Source organism: Centruroides sculpturatus, unplaced genomic scaffold (genome assembly GCF_000671375.1).
Source record: "Centruroides sculpturatus isolate CEXI.00-Female unplaced genomic scaffold, Cexi_2.0 scaffold837, whole genome shotgun sequence".
Taxonomy (NCBI): domain Eukaryota; kingdom Metazoa; phylum Arthropoda; class Arachnida; order Scorpiones; family Buthidae; genus Centruroides; species Centruroides sculpturatus.
In genome coordinates this window covers 164,708-187,845 of record NW_019385028.1, presented here as the reverse complement: position 1 = coordinate 187,845, position 23,138 = coordinate 164,708, and the positions used below count along the sequence as shown (strand labels likewise).

Here is a 23,138-nt window from a genome sequence, read left to right as displayed (position 1 = left end):
CTTCAATCTGTAGTATATTGGCAGAGTTCCTGAAAGAGTCTTTAATCTCTGCTACAAATCAGAAAAAAAAAAAGACTTGATTTTTTTGGCTGATTTATAGTGGATTACCAAAACAAAGATTTTGAGTTTTTAGAAAACCATTTTGTTCACTGATGAAAATCAAATGTAATATTTCTGGATCTGATAGTTGTGGAAAGATTTGGCAAAGAAAAAATTTTCAAATTTCATCTCTTCTATTTAGTTTCCAAAGTAAAGCATAACTGAGGAAATGTGATAGTTTGAGGATCAATGGCAGCACCAGAATAAAGAAATTAGTACATCCATTCCTTTCTTTACAACTGTTCACTTAACAGCTTTTTGCTATATAGTGGAACTTTGTTTAACCTTTCAACAGTGGAATAGTCAGGTATGGTGCTACCCCTTAGTAGTGGAGAATAAACGTGCGAAATTTTTAGAGTATTTTTCCACGTGTTTTTTTCTCATTATTGTTTTGGAAAAAAATTTTGTAAACAGTTGTCTAGTAAAGAAAAGTCTTTTTTTATTGTTACATAATTCATTTTTTATGTAAATTTTTTTTTTCACGGTAGTTTTTGGCAATACTCCCAAAAGAATTTGACGTATATATACATCCCTCACCACTGCCACACGATCGCCCTGGATGTATATGTCCCTCACTGCTGAGTGGTTAACAAGCACCTATCATAATGAACAAAACAAAGTGTAAAAAAAAAAAAAAATGACTCACTTAACGAGTAATGTTTCAAATAATGAGTGACGAGGAGAGAGGAAGTCCCAGATATTGTGCATGCTACATCAGTCTGTGTTTAGCTCTTGTTCCACTAGCATCTTAGTGTCACTTATGATCACACATTTTTCCAAACTTCTGTTCAGACATATTACTTATAAACATCAACAATCATAGCCCATTATATTATACCCCTGACCACCAGGGGTCAAGCAGTTCCGTTCCCTAATAATAAATAAATGTTACTTCATTTTTTCAGCATAATGACTTTCTTAACCAAAAACATTTAATAAAAAACAAAAAATGTATTCACAAGTTTATTTTAAAATTGTCAATGAGGTACTCTTCAATCTGTTATGCATATGCATAATTTCCATGCTTTAAAGTGTTCTATTTAGTCTTTATTTTGGCATAAAGAAATTTTTGAAGTGAATTTTGAACGTTATAATAATAATCTCAAAAAAATTGAAAAAAATTGTAATATTGAAAAGGGAGTCATTCCACAAACAAACAAATTCTGTGTGGAAAAAATAGTCTTCAGTTTGTCACAGATGTTAGAGAATTTAATGCTGATGCAAAAGCAAAGATTTGGTTCTAGCAAGATAGGCTGGATTCCATAAAGATGATGCAGATTGTGTCAATGAATTTTTACAATTCCATGTTAGCTCACATTAGGTGAACTTGAATACAACAAACATAAGTTTTCTGATAAAAATAAAGAAAAATTTGGGTACTGTTAAAATGAAATAAATTATAGACAACATTGGAAAGAAAGGACCACCTGACCACTCCACTGTGAGTCTGATCAAATCCACAATGGGCCTAAGTAAAAGCTTTCATAGTTCCTGCAGGAAAGAAAGAAGATGAATGAATGTAAACTGCAAGAAAGCAAACAAAGTTCCATCCTGAATTTCTTTAAACCTAAGATATTTCCAATTCTACAGATATATCAAAGCCTTTTTTATTAGGAATTTTTAGTATAGAAGTATCAAGAAAAAGAAAAGTATCATTGAGTACATCTACCTTCTGATACCATGTCTAAATCAGATCAATTGATTCTATACAACTTTCTAAAGAATGACTCCCTCATTTTATGCTTTTTACGAGTAGTGTGGTTAAATGATGTGAGTGACCTTATTGATTATGTTTTGGTCAACTTAAAATTTTTTTAATGAAATAAATGTACATAACTGATGTAATATGAAGGTCAAGAGACAGTTTAACTAAAATGATGATGGTTTCAATTAAATGGTGTATTACATTTACAGAAAACAAGAATACACCAAAATAAAACTACAATAAAAAACTAAATGTATACAAAGTATAAAATTAACTCTGAGTATGGTTGTGTTTTATACATTTGAAATCAATTTTTATGGATGTTTTGCATTGTCATTGAATGCAGTAAAAATGTATGGTAATTGTCAGTTTTTATGAATATTGTATTTTTTATTTTGTCAGATTCTTTCATAGATGTTTATTTATAATACCATAATGTTGAATGTATATACATGTTACCCGGCTGAACAGGGCTTTTGAACAGGCTGAAATGCTTTCCAGGAAATTTTGGGTTGATCGAATAAAAAAATTGAAAACGTGAATGTGTGTGATGAATCTGTAATTATAACAGAAGAGCCAATGAGGCTCATGATTACAATTATATTTTTAATATTTTTCATTCAAGTTGGTCAATCTCTGTTTTGTACAATTCTTTCACTTATACCACTTTTATCTTTGGTCCCTTTAGAGTCATTATAACTGAGAAGTCACTTTATAAGGTTAATGAATCATGCATAATTTTTTCCATTGAAATTAATGGGATTTGCTTATTTGTTAGATAACTTTTCACTTTGCAACAATTTTCAGCAATGAATTGAAGTTATGTGAGGGATAGGTGTATTTATTGATGGTACAATGGACTAGCTACAATACCTGAAAATATTATAGTCTAATTTGCAGATATCTGACAATAGCTTAAGATTTGAAAAGCAATGGATCTTTCAACAGGATAAAGATCCTAAGCAACAGCCAAGATTGTTAATGTTAAGGAATCGGACTTAGCAGTGGCCAAGCAGTTCCCTGAACACTAGAAGTTCGATTGTGGGTTTATGCCTAGCCAGGACAAGCTATGTGGTGTTTTCCGGTTTTCTCACCTTTGTACTGCCTAAATAGGGAGGGACGAGTTACCCTTAAAAAATCTTCTGGAAGGTGTCCTCATAGGCAGATCACCAAGTGTTGTGTTGCCTTAACTTATTTAAGTTAAGGAATAGCTACTTTATATAGAATCTATACAGCTCTAATTATCTCCCCAGTCACTAGATTTAAATCCAATTGAACATAACTGAAATGAGCTCGAATGAAGAATTCAAAAAGACCACATCACAAATCTAATTTAATAGTTCTGGAAGTGAAGATCAGATGGAGGTCTGGGTAGTGTAACTGACAATGCATCTGCAAGGTAAGCAGAAATTGCTGGTTCACATCCTGGTCAAGGCAATTCCTTTTTTCCATAAAATATAAATTAAAAATTAATTTATTATAATTATTAAAATTAGCATGAGATGGTGGCATACTACCTCTGTACAAAGTAATTAGTTTCTAATCATTAACTTAGTCTAAAACGACTTCCAACAACTTAACACTTCGTTGAGTAATAATAATCCATGAAAACCTTTCTGTACAAGTGTTATGTTCTTAACTACTCCACAAACGCTTTTGACCTCCCCAGAGGTCTGCTTCAGGAGGTGACTGACTGTGTTTCTTTCTGACCGTCGTAACGATGTCGCCAGAGATGTAAATAATCGTGCGCGTCGGGTTTCACCCCTCCGACTGTCCCTGTTCGAATTCCTGGAACAAATACCTCCATGCCTGCGCGATTGTTTCACCATCTTTGTTGTTGATGCAGGTGCCCCGACAGTTAGCTTTATGAAACACGGTCAGGAAGAAACACAGTCAGTCACCACCTGAAGCAGACCTCGGTGGAGGTCGAAAGCATTTATGGAGTAGTTAAGAACATAACACTTGTACAGAAAAGTTTTTGTGGATTATTATTAACTTAGCCATATAATAATCTGATAATTTGGCACTTCATTTGGTTTAACTAATAAACTGGATTTAGAGATACTGTATTGTTAATATATATATACACATATTGCAAATCAAGAATCATTGAAAAAAAATCATGGTCTGAAAATCTGAAATCACACCAGATACAACAAAATCTTGTACTGTCAATGCCAAACAGATTGCAAACAGTCATTGGCACAAATGGAAAAATTTCACAAATTCAATTTCAAACTTCATTAGATATATACACTTCTAATTCTCTAATCATTGTATGTAGACATTAATGACATGCAATTTCATTAAAATTTCATTTCTTATAGCTTATCTAATTTGTTTTTTATTTCCACTTAAAAATACATGTTTATGTATTTATAGTCTTAGTGTAGTGCACACATTATTTCTGAAACTCTACTGTTGCTTTTCTGAAATGTGTATGTATGTAAACATATACAATAAATACAACCAACCCAATAATTACTTCAAATATCAAATGAACAGCTAAATAGTTAAAGCCATTAAAGCTGAATAATTACTAAGTAATTTTGAAGGAGATATGCAGTTAGGTCACCAACTCTTGTCAAATTTGATAGATATAAATAAATAAATAGTATTCTAAAATTAAATTAAATTTGATAATAAATTACTTAAAAGTACTAAATTTAACAAGAGATGGCAGCCTAACTGCCTCCTTCTTACCAAATTACTTAGTAATTATCTAGCTTTAATGGCCCAATAAAGAAATCTGACAGTTTATTTGATATTTGGTTTATGTTGACTTTTGTGACCAACGCTATACGAAATAGAAATAAAAGTAAAAAAGGTATTATTATTAAAAATTATATAAAAACTACGTTGCCAACACTTTTAGTCAAGAAAACATTAATGATATGCCACTTTGAACAAAAATGAACAGAACTAGAGAGAGTTGTTTTTCACAAAATATACAAATCACTTAAATATTGAAAAAAGAAAATATATGTCAACTGATTAGTATAATTTGAATTATATAGAGTTTAATGGCATTTATTGATAATATTAGTGACTGTATTATTATTCAATATATGATGACTTGCCACCATAACAATTCATTAAAAAGCTAAATATTAAGAGTCATGCAGGAAATTACTTACTAATATAAATTAAACGTAAACATTATGTAAGAAGATAAACTTTTATTTACAAACTGGACAAATAATTTTATTTTAAATAATTACCATGTAATATTCTTCAGGTCATATAAAAGCTTGTGTATATGTTACTGTGAAACACTGGAATTAGAGAATGTCAATATTCACTGGAGAATATCGTTGGTGAATGTCAACATAATCTAATTTCGGTCTTTCACAGAATATTGTCAGTGTACAAAATACGTCAGTGAAAGACTGAATATTTGGTTATATTATTATACATTTGAACAATCGCTGGTGTATGTTGACAAGCACAGATAAGCTTTGGTGGAGGTAAAATGACACCCAAGAAGCCGATGTCGACAGAGAGATGACATTCTGCCGCCAAATTCTTCGCTGTTTCCTTCTGCTCAAATTGGTGATACCGTAAGAATACAAGTTCCTGATATCAACCGTGACCATACAGATGCCCAAAATGTGTTGGCGGTTGTTATTGGAATAGAAGACTTTGACTTTTAGCAAACAAAAATGGTACCCTGAAGCAGCTTTATACCCGTAATCAGTTTGTAATTTGTAAAGAAAAGTTACTTTCCATAGATGAGATTTATTGTCAAGAAATATCGCTGAGAGAAGCAGCTGCAGCTAATTCGAAAAGGAGGGCAAGGCTATACACGTTGTCATTGCAAAAAGAAGTGTTCCATGAATAAATGCAGTTGTAAAGGCAAGGGACTCTTGTGCAATTCAAAGTGCCAAAACAGTTTAAGTTGTTGCAATAAATAAGATTATATAACGTTAATCACATAATATATGTATATGTGTAATGTGTATTATTTTTCTTTTCTGATTAAGAATGTACTGTTCGTTTTAGGTTCAACAATTTATTTACACTTAAGTTTTCTCCTATTTTGACATTAAAAAGTTGCATTTTTGTCTTAATGTGATAAAAATATTTTTATTCAACATTCACCATCTGTGCATGCTGAATGTCGACATTTGCCAATGTAAGTGCGAAATAATGATATTTAGCAAATATTTCATACATACACGAAACGACTGTGTGAATGCTGACATTCACCGGAGAATCTCGACATTCACCAGATATCGGTCATTCACAGTAACATATATATAATTTTAACCTAAACAATTTAATTCAAAATAAAATAAATATTGCACAATGTAAATCCAATAATTTTCAATAACGTTATGGCTTAAGAGCACTATTAAAAGTTCATATATTTAAAGATCTAGATAATTATGTATAATTAAACATTGGTGCTGGTAGTAGCAAGTAAAAATGTCTGTGTGTTTGTCAAATAGTTCCAGCTTACAGGAGTTATCTAAGTAATTATCAATGCATGTTAAAATTTTAACTAGTATAGTTAAGCACCATGTAATGGAGCATCATTTTGCTCAAAGGTGGATGAACGTTAGTGACAAAATTAAGGTGATATTGAATGTTGCTTTAATTTTGTCATCTATACCCATCCACCAATCTTATGTCACCAATTATACTAATCACTTCACATGATGTATTTCCTTTTTTCAATATTTAAGTTATTGTTTATTTGGTGAAAAACCACTCTCTAGTTCTGTTCATTTTCTTTTAACTTTGAAAATTAAAACAGGTGATTGGTGGAACCTGTCATTGACATTCCATGGTGCCTATATGCATCTGCCTTAAGAGAGCACTCTTAAAAGTTTCCAATTTTCTCCCCTATGTTGTATAATAGCAAGACTTCTATTAACAAAACACTGAGAGCAGAGTTCAAATAAGCATCATGTTAGTAGCATTTTTAGAGGAAGATTAAGCAATCTGCTTAAGAGAGCATTACTCTAAGGACAATTTAGAAGGATCTATCTTTAATCTTAAGTACATCACCATCCAAAGCACAAGATGACAGGGCTCTTTACACTATATTTGTTGCAATTTGGTGAAATTTTCCATTGGTCATTTTTCTAATAAATGAATAATCAAATGATTTCTTACAGAATCATAACAGATTTCATTGTACACATATAAGATGCAATTAAACATGAAAAAAATATAAAATATATATGAATAAACAGTGCAGATCATGCATATGTTCTCATCTCAAGAGTATGAGGTAAGAAGTAATTAGTTACTACATTTCCAAAGTCACATGATCTTACTTTAAGGTGGTACTGTAATACTATTTCCTTTTAAAAGCTTGAATTTCTTGGATAAAATCAAACACACCTTTTGTACTTTTCAAGCAATAACTTTACACACAGAACAAATGTTTTTGGCCTAATTTACAGGCCTGTTTCAGGTAAGCTGTTCCAAAAATGAAAGATCTATGTTAGAACTCAATGTTCTAAAGTGGAACCATTAGAATACTCTATAACATTATTTAAAATCCTTATATTGTAATTTGGTATTTATACACTTAAATAAAATTAAAAACTACATTGAATAATAATGTAAAATAGATTATAATAAATCTTAACAACACAGAAATAGATAGTGTATGAAATTTCATCATTTGTTAGAAATAAGGTTAGAGAGTAAAGCTTGTCAAGCTTGTAATATGTTAATGCAAAGTCCTTTGCTAGCTGCTTTACAGATGTCAATGGTTTCAGTTATTCTTAATTTTTGTACAGCAAATATTTTTATAATAAATTTAGCTTCTCCCCAACAAGGGAACATACACGCTTGTGTATTGGGCTAAGGCAGCGGTGTAATTGCCTTTATGCATGTCATATTTGTATTCTTTTAATCTGGCCTTTATTGATCTATTTGTTGAGTCTATATAGATTAGGCTGAATCTAGAACTGTCTAGAAAATGGTGTATAACCTGGATTTTTTCCCTCATTTATTTGATTTTTCCCATTTTTCACAACCTAGTGTTACCACATGTCCCATTTTCACCTGGACAGTCTTGGAATAGACTCACTATCCATGTGAACTATTAATTTTGTCCGGGAATATCGTGCGCAACCTGTCGACCTTTTTTTTTCTGCTTGTAGCTAAGTCATCTGTAGTTGTTTTTTCTTAATTTAGATACTTACATTACTCCTACCCAAGTCTACCTAGTCCCTAACTGTAACTGATTTAGAACCACCATGCACTGCACGTTATTCTTCACATTGCAAAATGACATTGCACATGCATCAGGAACTTCTGTTCTAACAAACCTCACCTGCCATCCGAGTCAGCGATTTTGAAAAGGTGGCAACACTATTACAATCTGAATATTGTTCTTTTAAATGCTGTATCTATTTGTGTATCCTTCACTATGCCACTGTATATTTTGTGTAGGCTAGTATCAAATTCAATAGTTACACGTTTGAGATCTGGTTGTTATTAGTTTATTTCCCTATCTGACTTGCTTTTTAAACACTTAGCTAATTCAGTAATGAGTTTTAAACTGTAGCCATGCTGTATGGCAAGCTTTTTAAAATGTTCAATCTCTTAGTTTTCTAGAACAATGTGTGTAGGCTTGTCCAGGGAGTGTTCTAAATGTTGCTAATTTAAAATTCTTCTGATCTTCAGAGGTAGCAGGTATGAAAAACAAAGAAAAAGTGAGTATTTGTAAGTATTTTGTCTTCACAGAGCTCTATTTCTAATTCTAAATAGTGTACTTTGGTTTTGCTAGATTAATCTAGTACCAGTTTCAAACCATAATATATAAATACTGAATCACAATGTAAGAATTTTAAATAATGTCACAGAATATTCAAATGGGTTTTCTTTAGAACTGAACATAGCTCTTTTATTTTTGGAATGGCTTCTAACCTAAAGCAAGCCTGTAGATTGGGCCAAGTAATGTTTGTTTTGTGTATAAAGTTAGTCCTGGAAAATTATGAAGTGTATGTGTGTGTGTGTGTGTGTGATTTTATTTTAGGTAAACTGCACTTGTTTGTTTTTATACTGTACATCCTATTAGAAAACATTCAGAAATTTTAAAGCAAGGATGTTCACATGTTTTCAGTTAGGCCTCCTATTGTATTTCTGGGAATAAATGAAAGTAATGTGATTGGCAAATATACTATGTTTACTGATTATTTGATAGAACAATAAAAATGAATGATATAAGAATAGAAAACAAATATATAAGTACAGTATGTGATAATGAATTTAACATTTCCAAGTGTGTTACAAGTTACAGTATATAATACATTAACTAGATACTTTAATAAATTGCTATTGTCTGTTTATTTCAAACTATGATATTGACTGAAAATATTGAAAATATGCTCAAGTATAAGAAATACTTTTGGTTGTCTTCAAAACATTGAAACCATTTAAATGTGTGTTTCCCCTTGTGTTACACTTTATTCATTATACCTTGTGTTCCACTAAAAAGGTTACTTGTTCAAGGCAGAACACACACACAAATTCCAGCATGTTCTAATAATAATTTAATTCCACTGGCCTAGCGCCCAGGTAATATGGTCATCGAATATATTCGCACCCCAAGAAGAAACTTAACACTTTGCATAGCATAACATCAATATTTTATACAATCAAATGACAGAACTGGCACAGAATTTTGTCCCATATGAAATGTAGCAAGATATTAAAATCAATCACAGATCTAAAACAACCTTTATTTGAAAAATCTTAAAACATTGAGGTTCTTATTTTTAGTTGTTGTGGAGCGTCTTTACATGAAATCTTGTTCTTTCAATTAACTTTGTATATGAAAAGTACATGAAAAATTACATAGTTCCTCATGTTACATTACCAGTATTACATAATACTGGTAATGTAACATGAAGAAAAATTGAAATTACAGTAGAACCATGATTACCCAATCTTCAAATAACCACGTACTCAGTTATTCAGGATCAGACAGAAAAGGAGTGGGGACTTGTAGCCCTAAGTGCCACTAATCCCATGACTATGATACAGTAGATCCCCCTATAAGACGGTAGATACGTTCCGTTCTTTATGAATCAATTTTGTAGGAATCATAGTTTACGGACTACGGCTGTTTGAAAGGTTTTCTTTCATAAAATTAATCGATTCTAGAGTAATTCGACTCAACATTTCCAAAATACGTACTTTTTTTTAAAAATAATCCATATAAACTACGTTATAAACAAAAAATTGTAGGATTGCTTACCGAGTGTTACCGTTCGACTACGCCCGTTGCTAAAGCTTGGTTTCGACGCGGAACAGCACATCAAACCGCAGCCGCAATTTCTGATATTATTTTTCTGCGAAAACTTCGTTGACCTTTGGAGACATCATTAATATAAATAATTTTTATGGCCGTTAAATAAGAAATGTTTCTTTCACAAGAAATGTATAAAATTACAGTACTAAACAGACGATAGGTCGCCTAACTCGCCGTAGCGTGACGCTAGACGGCGAAAAATATATATTTAATTATAATAAAGTTACAATAAATTAAGTTAATATATAATTATATATACAGTACCTAATTTATATATAATTAATATATAATTATATGTACAGTACCTAATTTATATATAATTTATATAATACTGTCCAGACGATAGAAATCTCTCCGTAGCGTGGCGCTACGGACGGCTGGTAAGTAGTTCGGCTGCCCGATGACGTTTTACGTATTATAGGAGTTATTTTTACCGTTGTTTACGGATAATGCCACAATTTTTATAGGAATCATAACTATAGGAAACGGTTTTATAGGGGGATCTACTGTACTGCCACAATTTTTATAGGAATCATAACTATAGGAAACGGTTTTATAGGGGGATCTACTGTATTATAAGAAAATGGTTAAGTTAGAGCTGCCAACATTGTATTTTTAAACTCTCACATACAATATATAATCAAGAAAACCTCTTGCTGTTTAAAACCCATTAGACTAGTGACAAAATAAAACATTTACCCTTTGTCTCAGATTTTGATTCCAATGACCATCATTTGTTCTATTTTTGACATTTGTTTATCATTCTATTGTTTTTCTTGGAAAAGGGTATATAGTATCTGCTTGTCACTTTTAGGTTCAATTACACTGCTGATAGCTTACTAACCTCAAGGTGGTTGGTTACCTTGAGGTCAGTAAGCTATCAGTTGCAGTTGAATATAACCACTGAAATGTCAGGATCCAGTGCAGGAGTGAAAAGATAAAGGATTATTTGCAATTGTTGAATGTGCCAGAAAAGGTCAATTAGTAACTAAACTTGCATCAGAATTTAACATCAAATTCAAATATGAGACATCATCTGAAACAAAAATTTGTTACAAATACTGTATAAGTATGTCACTTCATCAGACACTTTTAATGAAACAATAGGATGTAAATCACAAAAATTTCAAATTTGAAAACTTTGATACAGCAGTTTTTGAGTGGTTTAAGCAAAATTGTGCAGAGGGATGTCCATTATCTGGGCCATTGCTACTTGAAAAAGTCAAATAATTTCACAAAGAAACGAAATGAAGATTCTGGAACCACTTGATGCATCACAAAGATGGTTACAGTGACAATGATTAAAATCTTGCTCTGAAATTACAACAGCAGAATTTCCGAGGTGTCAAGGAGGCCTATCAAGATTGAGTAGGGAAAAATGATTCAAGTTCAACTCATTAGAACAAGTTTTCCAAAATGGTTGGTTAGCCTGAGATGACTCAGGCTAACCAACCATTTTGGACAACATCCTGGACAAGTTGAGACAGGTATGCCAACCGAGGTAGACCCACAGGAGAGCTACTCACTCAACTTCAGATTGGTTGGTCAACAGATCCAAAGTTAGATATAAGGCAATACAATCGTTAGAACCTGGAGAAGCAAGCCTGGTCTAAGACTGTTGTTAGAACCAAGCAAAAAATATTACTATATATGTATTGTAAATAGTTGTGAAATAAACAAAGTTAGTCTGAGTTTAGGGAGTCTTAAGGTGTTCTTTCTGATGGACCACAGATCCAGAAATTGGAAGGCAAGATCTGAAATTTACTCAAAGTGAAAACTAAGGGTTAATTCTTATGATGCTGTTTTGTACCTAGTTGAATTTAAGCAACTAGTTAAGAGTCATATTCTGTCATCTGAGCACATTTACAATGCTGTTTATACTGGGTTATATTAGAAGGCCTTTCTTCCAAACACTTATGTCTCAAAAGAAAAATCTGCTCCAAGCCACAAGTCTAGTAAATAACAGAAACTATGTTAGCATGTTCTAACATCAAGGGTTTGCAGAAATTAAAACTCAAGCATTAGAAAATCAAAAACTTCACAATCCTTTAAAGGTACACAAAGGCAGCATTTTCTTCTTCTGTATTATAATCAAGCTAAAGGGTGTATGAACAGACATTTTTAAAGATTGGTTTTTTTAAAACTCTTTCTTTCTGTTCAAGGCCATCTGAACTTTAAGAATTTCCACAAAAGAGCAGTGTTACCGTTAAACACCTCTTCCCATCTCAGTAAATGTGTCCCGAAAACAAGCAATGGCCAATTTTCATGGTGTTTCTGTCTCTTAACATGGAATTGCTTCTGCAGCCTATTGTGAGATCTGGAATTTTGGTGATGGAAATATCGCTCTTTTATTAACAAAATTGTTAATTAATTAAACTTTTGTTTATGTAACGCCCTAGTAGAAAAAACGATCTTGCCCGGGATTGTGTAAACTTTCCGGTCTTAACTAGCAACATCCATTGTTCTTTGCAGAACTTGCATCTCATCTTGCAAAAAGGTTGACAGTTAGCATCCAAATTTCGTCATTTATTTAGATCCCTGGAACACCTATAACCCCTAACCTATGTACATCCGATCACGTGATGGAAATTCCCCACTAAAACGGATAAAAGGCCGTTCTTACCCCCTCTCAAGGGGAGTCTATTACCGAACGCAGGATTAACAACATCGCGCCGATCTTCCGAACCTGCGGAATTCCGATCTCCGATGAACCTCGAATTAAATCATCGCTAAAGTCGCGATATATATGATTTGTGCCGAAACTGGATTATAACCCTTGGATCGTTCAGAATCGTCAAAGGGGACGGCTATACAGAGGTATGAAAGCACGGTGAAACTCTCTCTAAGTCGGTATAGAAACGAGCTTTGTGTAGTTTTTGTCATTTTGCCTATTCTTTAATAAATTGTTATTTTATATTTGTTAAAAGTATGGTAGACTCCTTTACTCGATCTCGCCCTTCACCTTATCGTCGACCCCAATCACCTCTCTTTACACTCGCCTGACCTCTTATCCTGACCATTGAACGGGAGCCTTACGCCCCCATATTCGCACTATTAAGACATTCTGGAAGCTTTTAAAAGATGACACAAATTTTAGCAACATTCTAACATTTCATAAACTTCAACAACTTCATATATACGTATAAAATTTAGGCATTGAAAGAAGACAAGGCAGTATCTCCTGCCCAAATTTTTAAAGAGAAATTACTAGAAAACATGTTCTGAGAAAGGTTGAAGTATAGACTAGGGTATTTGTGGTAGCATTTACTATTAGAAATTTTTAAATTTGTATTTTTTTATTATCTTGATACTGTACACTAGAAAAAACTACCACTTTTACATTTGGGCACAGAAATGACAAACAAATGGCATGTTTTCACAAAACTTTGATAGCTTGGAGGTTTCAGGACATGCAACATTCAATTTTTTGAAAATTTTTGGCTCCCATAAAATTTGAAGTAAACTAACATATTTGGTATGGTAAGGTTAAAAAAAATAATGTACACACACACACACAAAATCCTGAACTCAGTATACATATTCTGATGATGATGATGATTATATTAGGATGTTGATTTTATAGCCAGTATTCATGTTCTTTTCTGCAGTTCATTGCTACTACACAATCCTTAAAGCCAGTTGCATACACTTCTCTATGCAAGTGCTTCCTCTTTAAAAACTGCTCCCAAATGCTGGTGAAATTCTGCTGGTGAGATGCCTTCCTTCCATAGGAAGGAAGCAGTCTACTGCTGTCCAAGATTGCATCCCTATTCTTGTCCATATATTACTCCATTTGGTAATAATCTAGTGTACCTTTCTTAGTACCTGCTATATTCATCTTCCATATAGCATTTTTGTGATGTACTAATACCAAGTAATGATTGTGCAAGCAGATACATATGCAGGTAGTGACATTTTCAAACAAATCTACAATTGAAAATCATTTCCAAATGTGCCTTGTAATAGTTTTTCTCCCATACTCTATAGATAAAAAGTAGTTTAAACAATATATTAAGAGCATTTATTATTTAATGAAAACTTTTTACCAAGCATTGCAGAAGGTTTCCAAAAATGGGAAAATAATGATGTACAAGTACAAAGGACACACCTTTATTTGAAGGAGACAGTAATTGGTAACTAATATAAGTCAATAAAACTATTGTTCCACTCTAAACTTGACTGACTGAAATATCAATATAATGCATCAGCATATTAATAATATATACATAGTTCAATCTAGAAACTTTAGGATCTCATCTTATATAAAATATTTCACTACAAGATTAGATTGCTAAAATAATTTTATAAATTAGAACTATCCAAAAGCAAAAGTGAATAAGTAAAAACTTGCTACTAGATAAAAATTTAATTAAATACTAACCAATTAAATAGAAGTAAGTAATGTAAGCTAATTTTCTTAATATCAGCTTAAATCTGTGATTTTAAATATCTCAATAAAAAATTATTTAATTAAACAAACTATGTATAAAAATTACAATACATAATTGACTTATGTACTACTTTGTATATAAACAAACATTTTACCTCAAATGATCCCCCAATTATATAAATAATCTAAAAAATGCCCTCCGATTAAATTTGCATTTTTCTTTAATTATTATTTAACAAATATTCTGTATAATAAATAAAGTTTAAGTAAAAAGTTAAATAATTAAGAGTATCTGCATGTATGGAGACAATAAAATTAATATTTTTATATAATTCAGTTTAAATCATTAAGAATTATATCCTCAGTAATAAAGCTAATTTAAAATTTATCATAAAATATATAAATACTGTATGTAATATTAACATTAATTAACAGTTTTTGCATAATTTTTACTAGTTTCTCAGTACTAGTATAAAACTGAACAGATTTTTATCTAAATTTGTAGGAATATTAATAATACTCAAAACAAATTTCTTTTTACACAGTTAACACTTTATGCTCAGTATCTACAGAGATAAGAAAAATGCACTTTAAAAATAATAATATAGTAAAAGTTAAATATGAAAGAAAAAAAAATGTAAAATTTAATGAATAAATTTGTCCATCCTCATTTTCTTGAGCTCTTATCACTTATGAGATTCCAATTGATGATATGAAAGGTGGTATTCCAGATAGAGGAAATGCTGTTTTACAGTATAGAGATCTCAAGATAGCAATTTTGTCATTGAATTGATCAGTATAGCATTTGAGGAATTGTCTATTGTTAAAATACATTAAAGATAAAAATGAGGAATTTCTTATAGTTATCAAAAAGAAACAAGTTTAAATAATTGCACAAAAAATCTAAGACAGGATATTGTAAAATAAGACAATTAACAATCTTCAACTACCGATAAAACAAAATTAGAAATGCTAATGTATATATCAAATAAATTAATAGTTTCAGTCTTAATATTTATATTATTCTTATTATAAATGTTTATTATTAAAATGATTTGTATTTTCAATTATTAGTTAGATTATTTCTACTTGTGCATAAACAGTTTAACTTTTGCAATTAATTTAAAATATATATAATGCAATTAATAAAATAAAATATTAACAACATAAGTAGTCAATACTTGTATCCTAGTAACACTTGACTCATGACAATAATACAATTATGAAAGACAAAAGAGAAAACTGCTGAATGTTTTACCATGCTATAAAGAAATTAATTGACTATGATCAGATAATTTGCATTAACAGATGAAAGTCATATAATTAAAAAAACTGTTCAGCAAACAACTTCAAAATGATAATAAAGCCAATGCAGATGTAGCAATTATAACAAAAGTGACCTTAATTAAGTCTTTTAAAACAGGATAACCTGATATCTAAATGCCCAGTAAAATATTACTTTTGAAATTTCAATTATTTGTTTATTTTTGTTTTTTTAAGTTGAAAGTTGGAAATTTGTCAATTAAAAGTTCTATTATCTAAAAATCATTTTATTTTATGTATATAGAAAGAAATAAATTAATACTAACATTTATTAGTAGTATTGAAATACTAATATAAACTATTAAAAGGAAGGATAAAATTATAAGGAATTTTCATATAATACATATTTAAAAAAAATATATATATATATATATATTATAGAAATAATAATTAAATGAAAATAGTTTTGACATGTTTAAATAATTAACATGACATCTTTTAAAGCATTGTTTAAATGTGTACACTTCATAATTTATGAAAGGACTAGTTGTAAATATCACATACAATTTTTTTAAAGTGAAATTGAAAGCAATGTACTTGTTATATTTTCTCAGAAATTTAGATTTTGTAGTGTCTGCTGTCAATTTTCTCTCTCTCTCTCTTTTTTAAACAAGTCTATATTTATATTTTGATGACTAAAATATTCTAAAAAAAATATATTATTTTATATGTTTTAATGTAATTTAATCATAAATAACAATGAGAATTTTATTATAACATTAATATTTCGTGTTTTCACTTTTTTTACTATGTAAAATAATTAAAAAACTTCAAGAGTTACTTTGTGGCTTAGTGAAAATTAGCAGCTGCTCTCAGGAATCAACTTCTTCATTCATCAATTATAATCAACAACTGTTTCAAGTTTCCTTAATATGTTTTCAAGAACTTTTTCCATTTTTTTTTGTATTTAATATGTATTTTTCAGATTATCTTGAAGCATGTTATATATGTATTCTAAATAACCTATTAATTTATAAATTAATCTATTATATAATAANGATGTAAAATTTTATGTGAAAATTTCATACATTTTCTCTATATAAAGCTTTTACAAATAATAATTATGCATTCAACAGCTAGTCTGTGTTAAAACTGTAAAATACAAGATATTAGAATCTGGATAATATCAATAAAATTTAAAAAGTAACTAATTTATGAGAATTAATTAATTTATATATAAATATATACACTATATTATTTTTGTATTGTTCCAGTTAAATATAAAGGAATTTTAATACTTTTTGTTATTTTCAACAGTTATTGTTTTCATTCAGTACATTAAGCATTAAGGGAAAAAAACAAATCTGTTAAGAGAACTGATTCACATCTAAAAGAAAATAGAAAAAAAAAAAAAAAATTAATGAGTCACATATTCTTTTCATGAGAATATAGCAGTGTTTAACTGATCAGGCCAAGCTGATAAGCTTATAGTCACATCAAACTCTAATCACATTCTTGTAGCTATTAGAAAAGTAATTTTTTCATCATAAATGTTCTACATTAAAATGAATGTACTTCAATGAAATTTGTTTTATTACCTAATGCTTATGAAACTATAAACTTTAATTTATTATATACATATCATATAAATGAAATAATAATAAAATAAAAAAATATCTTAAAAGTAAGATTCTTTTTAAATCTTTCAAAGATACGAAACCGTATAAAATGATTAATATTATTATATAACAATGCAAAGATAAGGAGGTAATATTGTCATAATACTTTGAAAATAATAGCATGCCTATGAATGCTATTTTGCCTTATAATTTATTAAAAATAATTATTTGTTTAATATATTAAATAATTATATTATGATACACGAAAAAGTTAGGACAATTCTTTTAAATTCACAATAATAATACTTTCAACAGGTGCAAGATGTTTTTTTTCAGAAATTATTATATTGATTTTAAATCAAACTAAAAAGAATCTTACCACCACAGAATCAATATAAACTACTTTTAGTTTAGAGATTATTGATTAATAATCTACCAACAAAGTTCAACGAAAATGTTTTGGTTATAAAATAATAACAAAAATGGAATACATAATATGCTATATTAAGTTATCAAATTTAGGACTTCTTAAAAAGTAATTATTATTGAATAAATAGATTAATTTATAATTTTTTAAAATATTTAATTGTTTATTTTGAAATATAATGCTCCATTTCAAAATATCAACATATTTTCAGTAAAATCAAAATTTTTATGTATAATAATTTAAATTTCTGACAATAGATGCTAGCTAATATCTAATTTTTATGTACTGATCTTGCGGGATAAAACATCGTGTAGATAAAATAAATAGAAAAATTTATTAAAACAAATATTTTAAATTAAATGTTCAGAATATGCTATTAGAAATTATATATTGTTTTATTTCAATAATTGCAATCACTAAAATGAAGTATTACCATTATTATAAATTTTATTGTTAATATAATATTTAATATATAAAAACTCCTCAATTATATAATTCATGTTCTGAATAAAACATTTTAGTTGGTTATTAGAATAATAACTGTTTATATCTGATATGTGTTAATAGTATTCAATATTTTTTATTGAAATTAGCAAAAAAAGGGAATTGGTTAAATCTAAAGATTAAAGTTCAATATTAAAAAAAATAATCCTTATCTATTTGTAATGTTGATTTACTACAAATCAAGCAGTCCTCTAAAGATTATTTCAACAAGGAATATTCATTTGAATAATCCACAAAAGCTGCTAAATAAATAACTTGAAATTTATTCAAAACTTTCCAATTATTTATAAAATTTTAGTAAAGCTTTTCAAAAGTAAGCTACAAACATGCTAGATTAAAACTTTGAGTTATATTTTTTTAAAGAGCATTTTTAAAATAGATATTTAAAGTTATTAAAAGTGACATATTTATTCTTTTAAAAATCAAAACTACAAATGCTATAAATGTAAAAGATTTCAAGAATCTTTAAGTTTTAGATACAGGAGTTTTCGATACTTACAAAAATCAATAACTTTTTTATATAATAGTATTCTACTACTGTACTACTATATATTTCACACCATAATATACACTTGTTCTTTGTTTTAAGTCAGGAACAGTTGATAATTTTATGAATTGAAGTCTGTATCATATCTTAAAATTATTTTTATCATGATACTCTAACTATTTGCCAGATCTTGCTGTGTCACTGAGATAAGCACTGAATATTCAGATTTATTAACTATAATGTAGTTAAAATTAATAAATTACAAAATATTAATTTAATATTTACTTATAATTTTCATTTTTATATAGTTTAGCATAATCTAATAATCATGAGAAAAGATAAACATGTTTAAATTAATTAATTTTAATATTTTACTAAACACAACTTGTTGATTTAATGAATTTTATATTTAAACAATTTACATATGTTTTGAGTTAGCACATTATTTTTATCAAATCAATAAATTTCTGGAATATTCTTTCTCCTTTATCTTCATGATAGTTTATCTATTGCTTGCTCTTTTTGTTGTAAAAAAAAAATGGTGAAAGCACAAAGAAAATACTTTAAACAAACAATTCTATTCAGAAAGATATATTTAGATAAATGGGATATATACAAATCTACATTACATTGCAGAAAAAAAATCATCACAAGTCAGTACAAATCTTCCATTAAAGGCAGATCTATTTCAAACATTACCATCTAAAAGGGATCTTGACACAGCATCAGTGAAATCAACAGTATGTTCCAAATCAAAGAGGCAAGAACTACATTATAATTTTGCTAGTAGATAATATTTTATAAAGACAAACGATAGTAATTTCTTTTTTTTTTTTTATTTTGAAAAATTTTTACTAATTATTCATATTATCTCTACAGTATTAAAATATTTAACTTATAAAAATGCTAATGATAAATTATATTGCGAAATTACGGTATCATCTTGAAAATCTACTACGGTTATGATGAAATTTAAACTTGATCTTTTATAAAAATGAAGCCGGATGTAGTAAAAAATTGCATCAGACAGGCTTTTTGCTGTGAAAATACTAAATTTTCTCAAAAGTGATCTTTTTCTACTTTAGAAATTCAACTAAAAACATTATTAGCTAAAAAACAATATTAATTTGCCAAATTAAATTAATGTAAGAAATATAACAACAAAAATAACTCAAATATATCATAAATGGATGAATTGTACACAATTTACAATTTTGAACACAGCTAAGTTTTTAAGTTTGAATTTAGTAGCGCAAGTTTCAAATCGACATTATTGGAATAATTTCAACACCATCAATCCTTATCCTTATTTTCTCGTTAGAGAAAGATCTAAACTCGAAACAAAATATTCTTAGACTTCAACTAGACTTCAGTCTAGCCTTATAAGCCTATTTAGGACAAGAGCAGGACGGGATATTAGGCCTCACAAGATATTTTTCCCCAGGCTAAGTTAGAAGAACTGAGCAGATCTTCACTGCAATAATTCATTACTCTAATGTAAAACAGCGTAAATGAGCAAACTTAAAGCCGATTACTCATATTTAATTCAAAATTTTAAATAAATTAAAAACAAAACACATAAAGAAAACTATAAAAATGATAAACATTTTAATAGTTCTTAAATTCATTTATGAATCCTAATATACCTCTACAATGCTATACAGGTATAGGCTATATACCAATTATATACATACAATGGTATCATTAAAACTATCAAATGGTGTTATCAGTTAAAAATTTCCATTGTTCAAAAAATGAATTCTTCCAGTAAAGGAAGTTTTCTATAAAGTTCTAAAATATTATATAAAACCGAATTTTTCTTTGTAATCAACCCAACACGTGATCTACATATTAAGGTCACATTTACTACGAGTATCACATTTATTATAGTTCATTCATGTACAATTCTCTAGTAGCGCAACTCTTGGCTGAAAATACGACGACTTAGAAATCGTTCCAATGCCAAGTACACAAAAAGATCTCGGATTTACAGAAATTTAGGTCAAACTTTTTTTCCTCCAATGTACGTTCATTAAAATAGTTCTGTTCGATTCCAACAGAGAGCGACACCTGAGTATCAATTGTAATTTTTAAATATTCAAAAATAATAATAAGTGCTGCCAACTGAGTAGCGTACAGAAATTTAAAAAAATAATAATTTTTTTTTTATTTTAAAAGATACACATATTACACGTCATCCTGTTAAATTATTAAATCTTAAAAATTTATCAGTCATCGTTTATTCGATATCAGGTTGCGGTTAGATAATCATTTTTATTATTATAAATATTAGTATAGTTGAAAGAAACGACCTTGTAAATGTTTTCCGTTAATTCCTCTTCCGTAATTTCTAAGATCGATTTTAGATAAACAACATTTCGGATAAAATCCCCCAATTTTTTTTTCTGTTAATTCTCATATTAATAAATAATGCGTGTGTATATATTGTATATAAATAAAAGTAATAAAAAACGGAAACACGTCACGGGCATTGACATCAATACTCGATAAGCGAAACTACAGGTCACCGTCAAGGTTGGAGAAAGTGGAACAATTTTTTTTCCCTTATTTCACTTTCATAACATGTTCGAAACAATAACATGTTGGAAACTACTCGATTTTCATAGTCATTCTTAGTATTAAAAAATTACTCTAAATTCTTTTATACTGAATAATTTATTACATATTCTCCTCAATAAACGTAAAGCGTTCTATTCTCATCAATGTCATAAATAACAATTTGTTTACTTAAACCGAACAAAAGAACGATATATGGCGGATTCCTGCAAGTTCTCAACATCGACCCTTAGCAGCTATCAATCAGTTTTGACGCTAGGTCCCATTACTTTCTTTTAACAGAGAATTTTTAAATAACTCACTTCCCGTACTGTACATATAGCGAATATCACAGAAAAATATAAAATTACACGGATTCAATTGAATAATTTCAAAAATATTCCCACGAATGATGTAGAAATGTTTCTGTAGGCGTGGTACATATGCAAAGTATCAAAGATCATCGTGCAGCTAAAGTAACAGGTGCTGTTCTCTTCCCACACTAATTCCAGATGGTTATCATTTGCATCGGAGTCTAACTGGGAACGCTTTTCCCTTTTACAAACAAGGATTTTTCATATTTATTATTACTTTTTCCTTTTTAAGTAAACACGATAGAAACTAAAACCCGAAAAGAACTATCGCAGACCTAACTGTATGTGTATAATATTCTCTTCCTGCTTTATAATTGTTCGAGCCGCTCGTTCACAACATAATTACTCGTATAAAATTTGGGTTATATTTACAATATGTAACAGTATAAGCTCGGTAACAGCGATTGATTTTCCCGATTGATTACACAGTTTATTATGGTATTTCTCCCCCTTTTTGTTTTATCTTCCTCGCGGAAACTGGGTTACTGTATATACACACAGATATAAATATACGAGTATACAATTTGAGGCCTCTAAGATGGGGTGACGTGCACCTGTTTTACCCCCGAAAACCCCGTCCCCGCTCAATCATCGGTAATGGGAAGAACAACCAGAGGCGCGGTCCCTTCACCCGGAAGTGGCGGAAAACTGTTACACAGCAGAAATCTCGATGTAAAAAAGTGCCGAAAGGAATTATTTTATCGATCTTAACACATCTATATTGATTACGGTTACAAACATACGTTTTTAAAGGTTCGAAATCTACATGTTTTATGACGTTGTCGCCACGAATACGATTTTATTAAATAATACATCCATTATGGAACTGGTTCAAGAGTGCACCAGAAGGAATATAATACGTAGCCCCACCCGTAACTACAAAAAAATAATTCTACTTTAGATCAATTCAAAACCTTTAACGGTAGTAATTTTACCAGAAAAGTCGAGCCGATATGAAAACTTCAAAAACGAAATGTCGAGCAGCTGCCAATTGGAAAAGTCACACACATGCCTACGAGTACATTTAAGTGTATAATTATGTAGGTAATCATTTTCGCTGGAGGAAAATTTCCTGATAATTCACCCCCTCCGCCCCGTACAGATAGACTCGGAAACGACGCCATCTTGTTTCTGACCGTTACAAAAGAAGACCCCGCTCGAATATCCGACGAGCGAAATTTAATAATAGCGGTCCGGTCACGTTCGACGAGTGATAAAAGGGTTAAAACTTTACGGCGACAATACTAAATCGTTACACGCTATATATCGAGTGTAAAAAAACGACTATACTCTTAATTTCTGTAATTAAACAGGGCAGTAGTGTTTCGCAAGTGTTTAAACATGAACTGGGCTTCACCATTAACGCCGCACCACCACATACTTTAACACAGGGCCGATTATATGTGGGATAGTTGCACAGATGCACCTGACTGTGC

General features: G+C 29.8%; 1 protein-coding gene across 2 annotated transcripts in view; it reads right to left on the bottom strand.

Annotated features, from left to right (window-relative positions):
- The window catches only part of LOC111633643 (nuclear hormone receptor FTZ-F1-like), a 96,827-nt gene that overhangs the window by 72,609 nt on the left and 1,080 nt on the right, over positions 1-23,138 (bottom strand). The window lies entirely within an intron of this gene.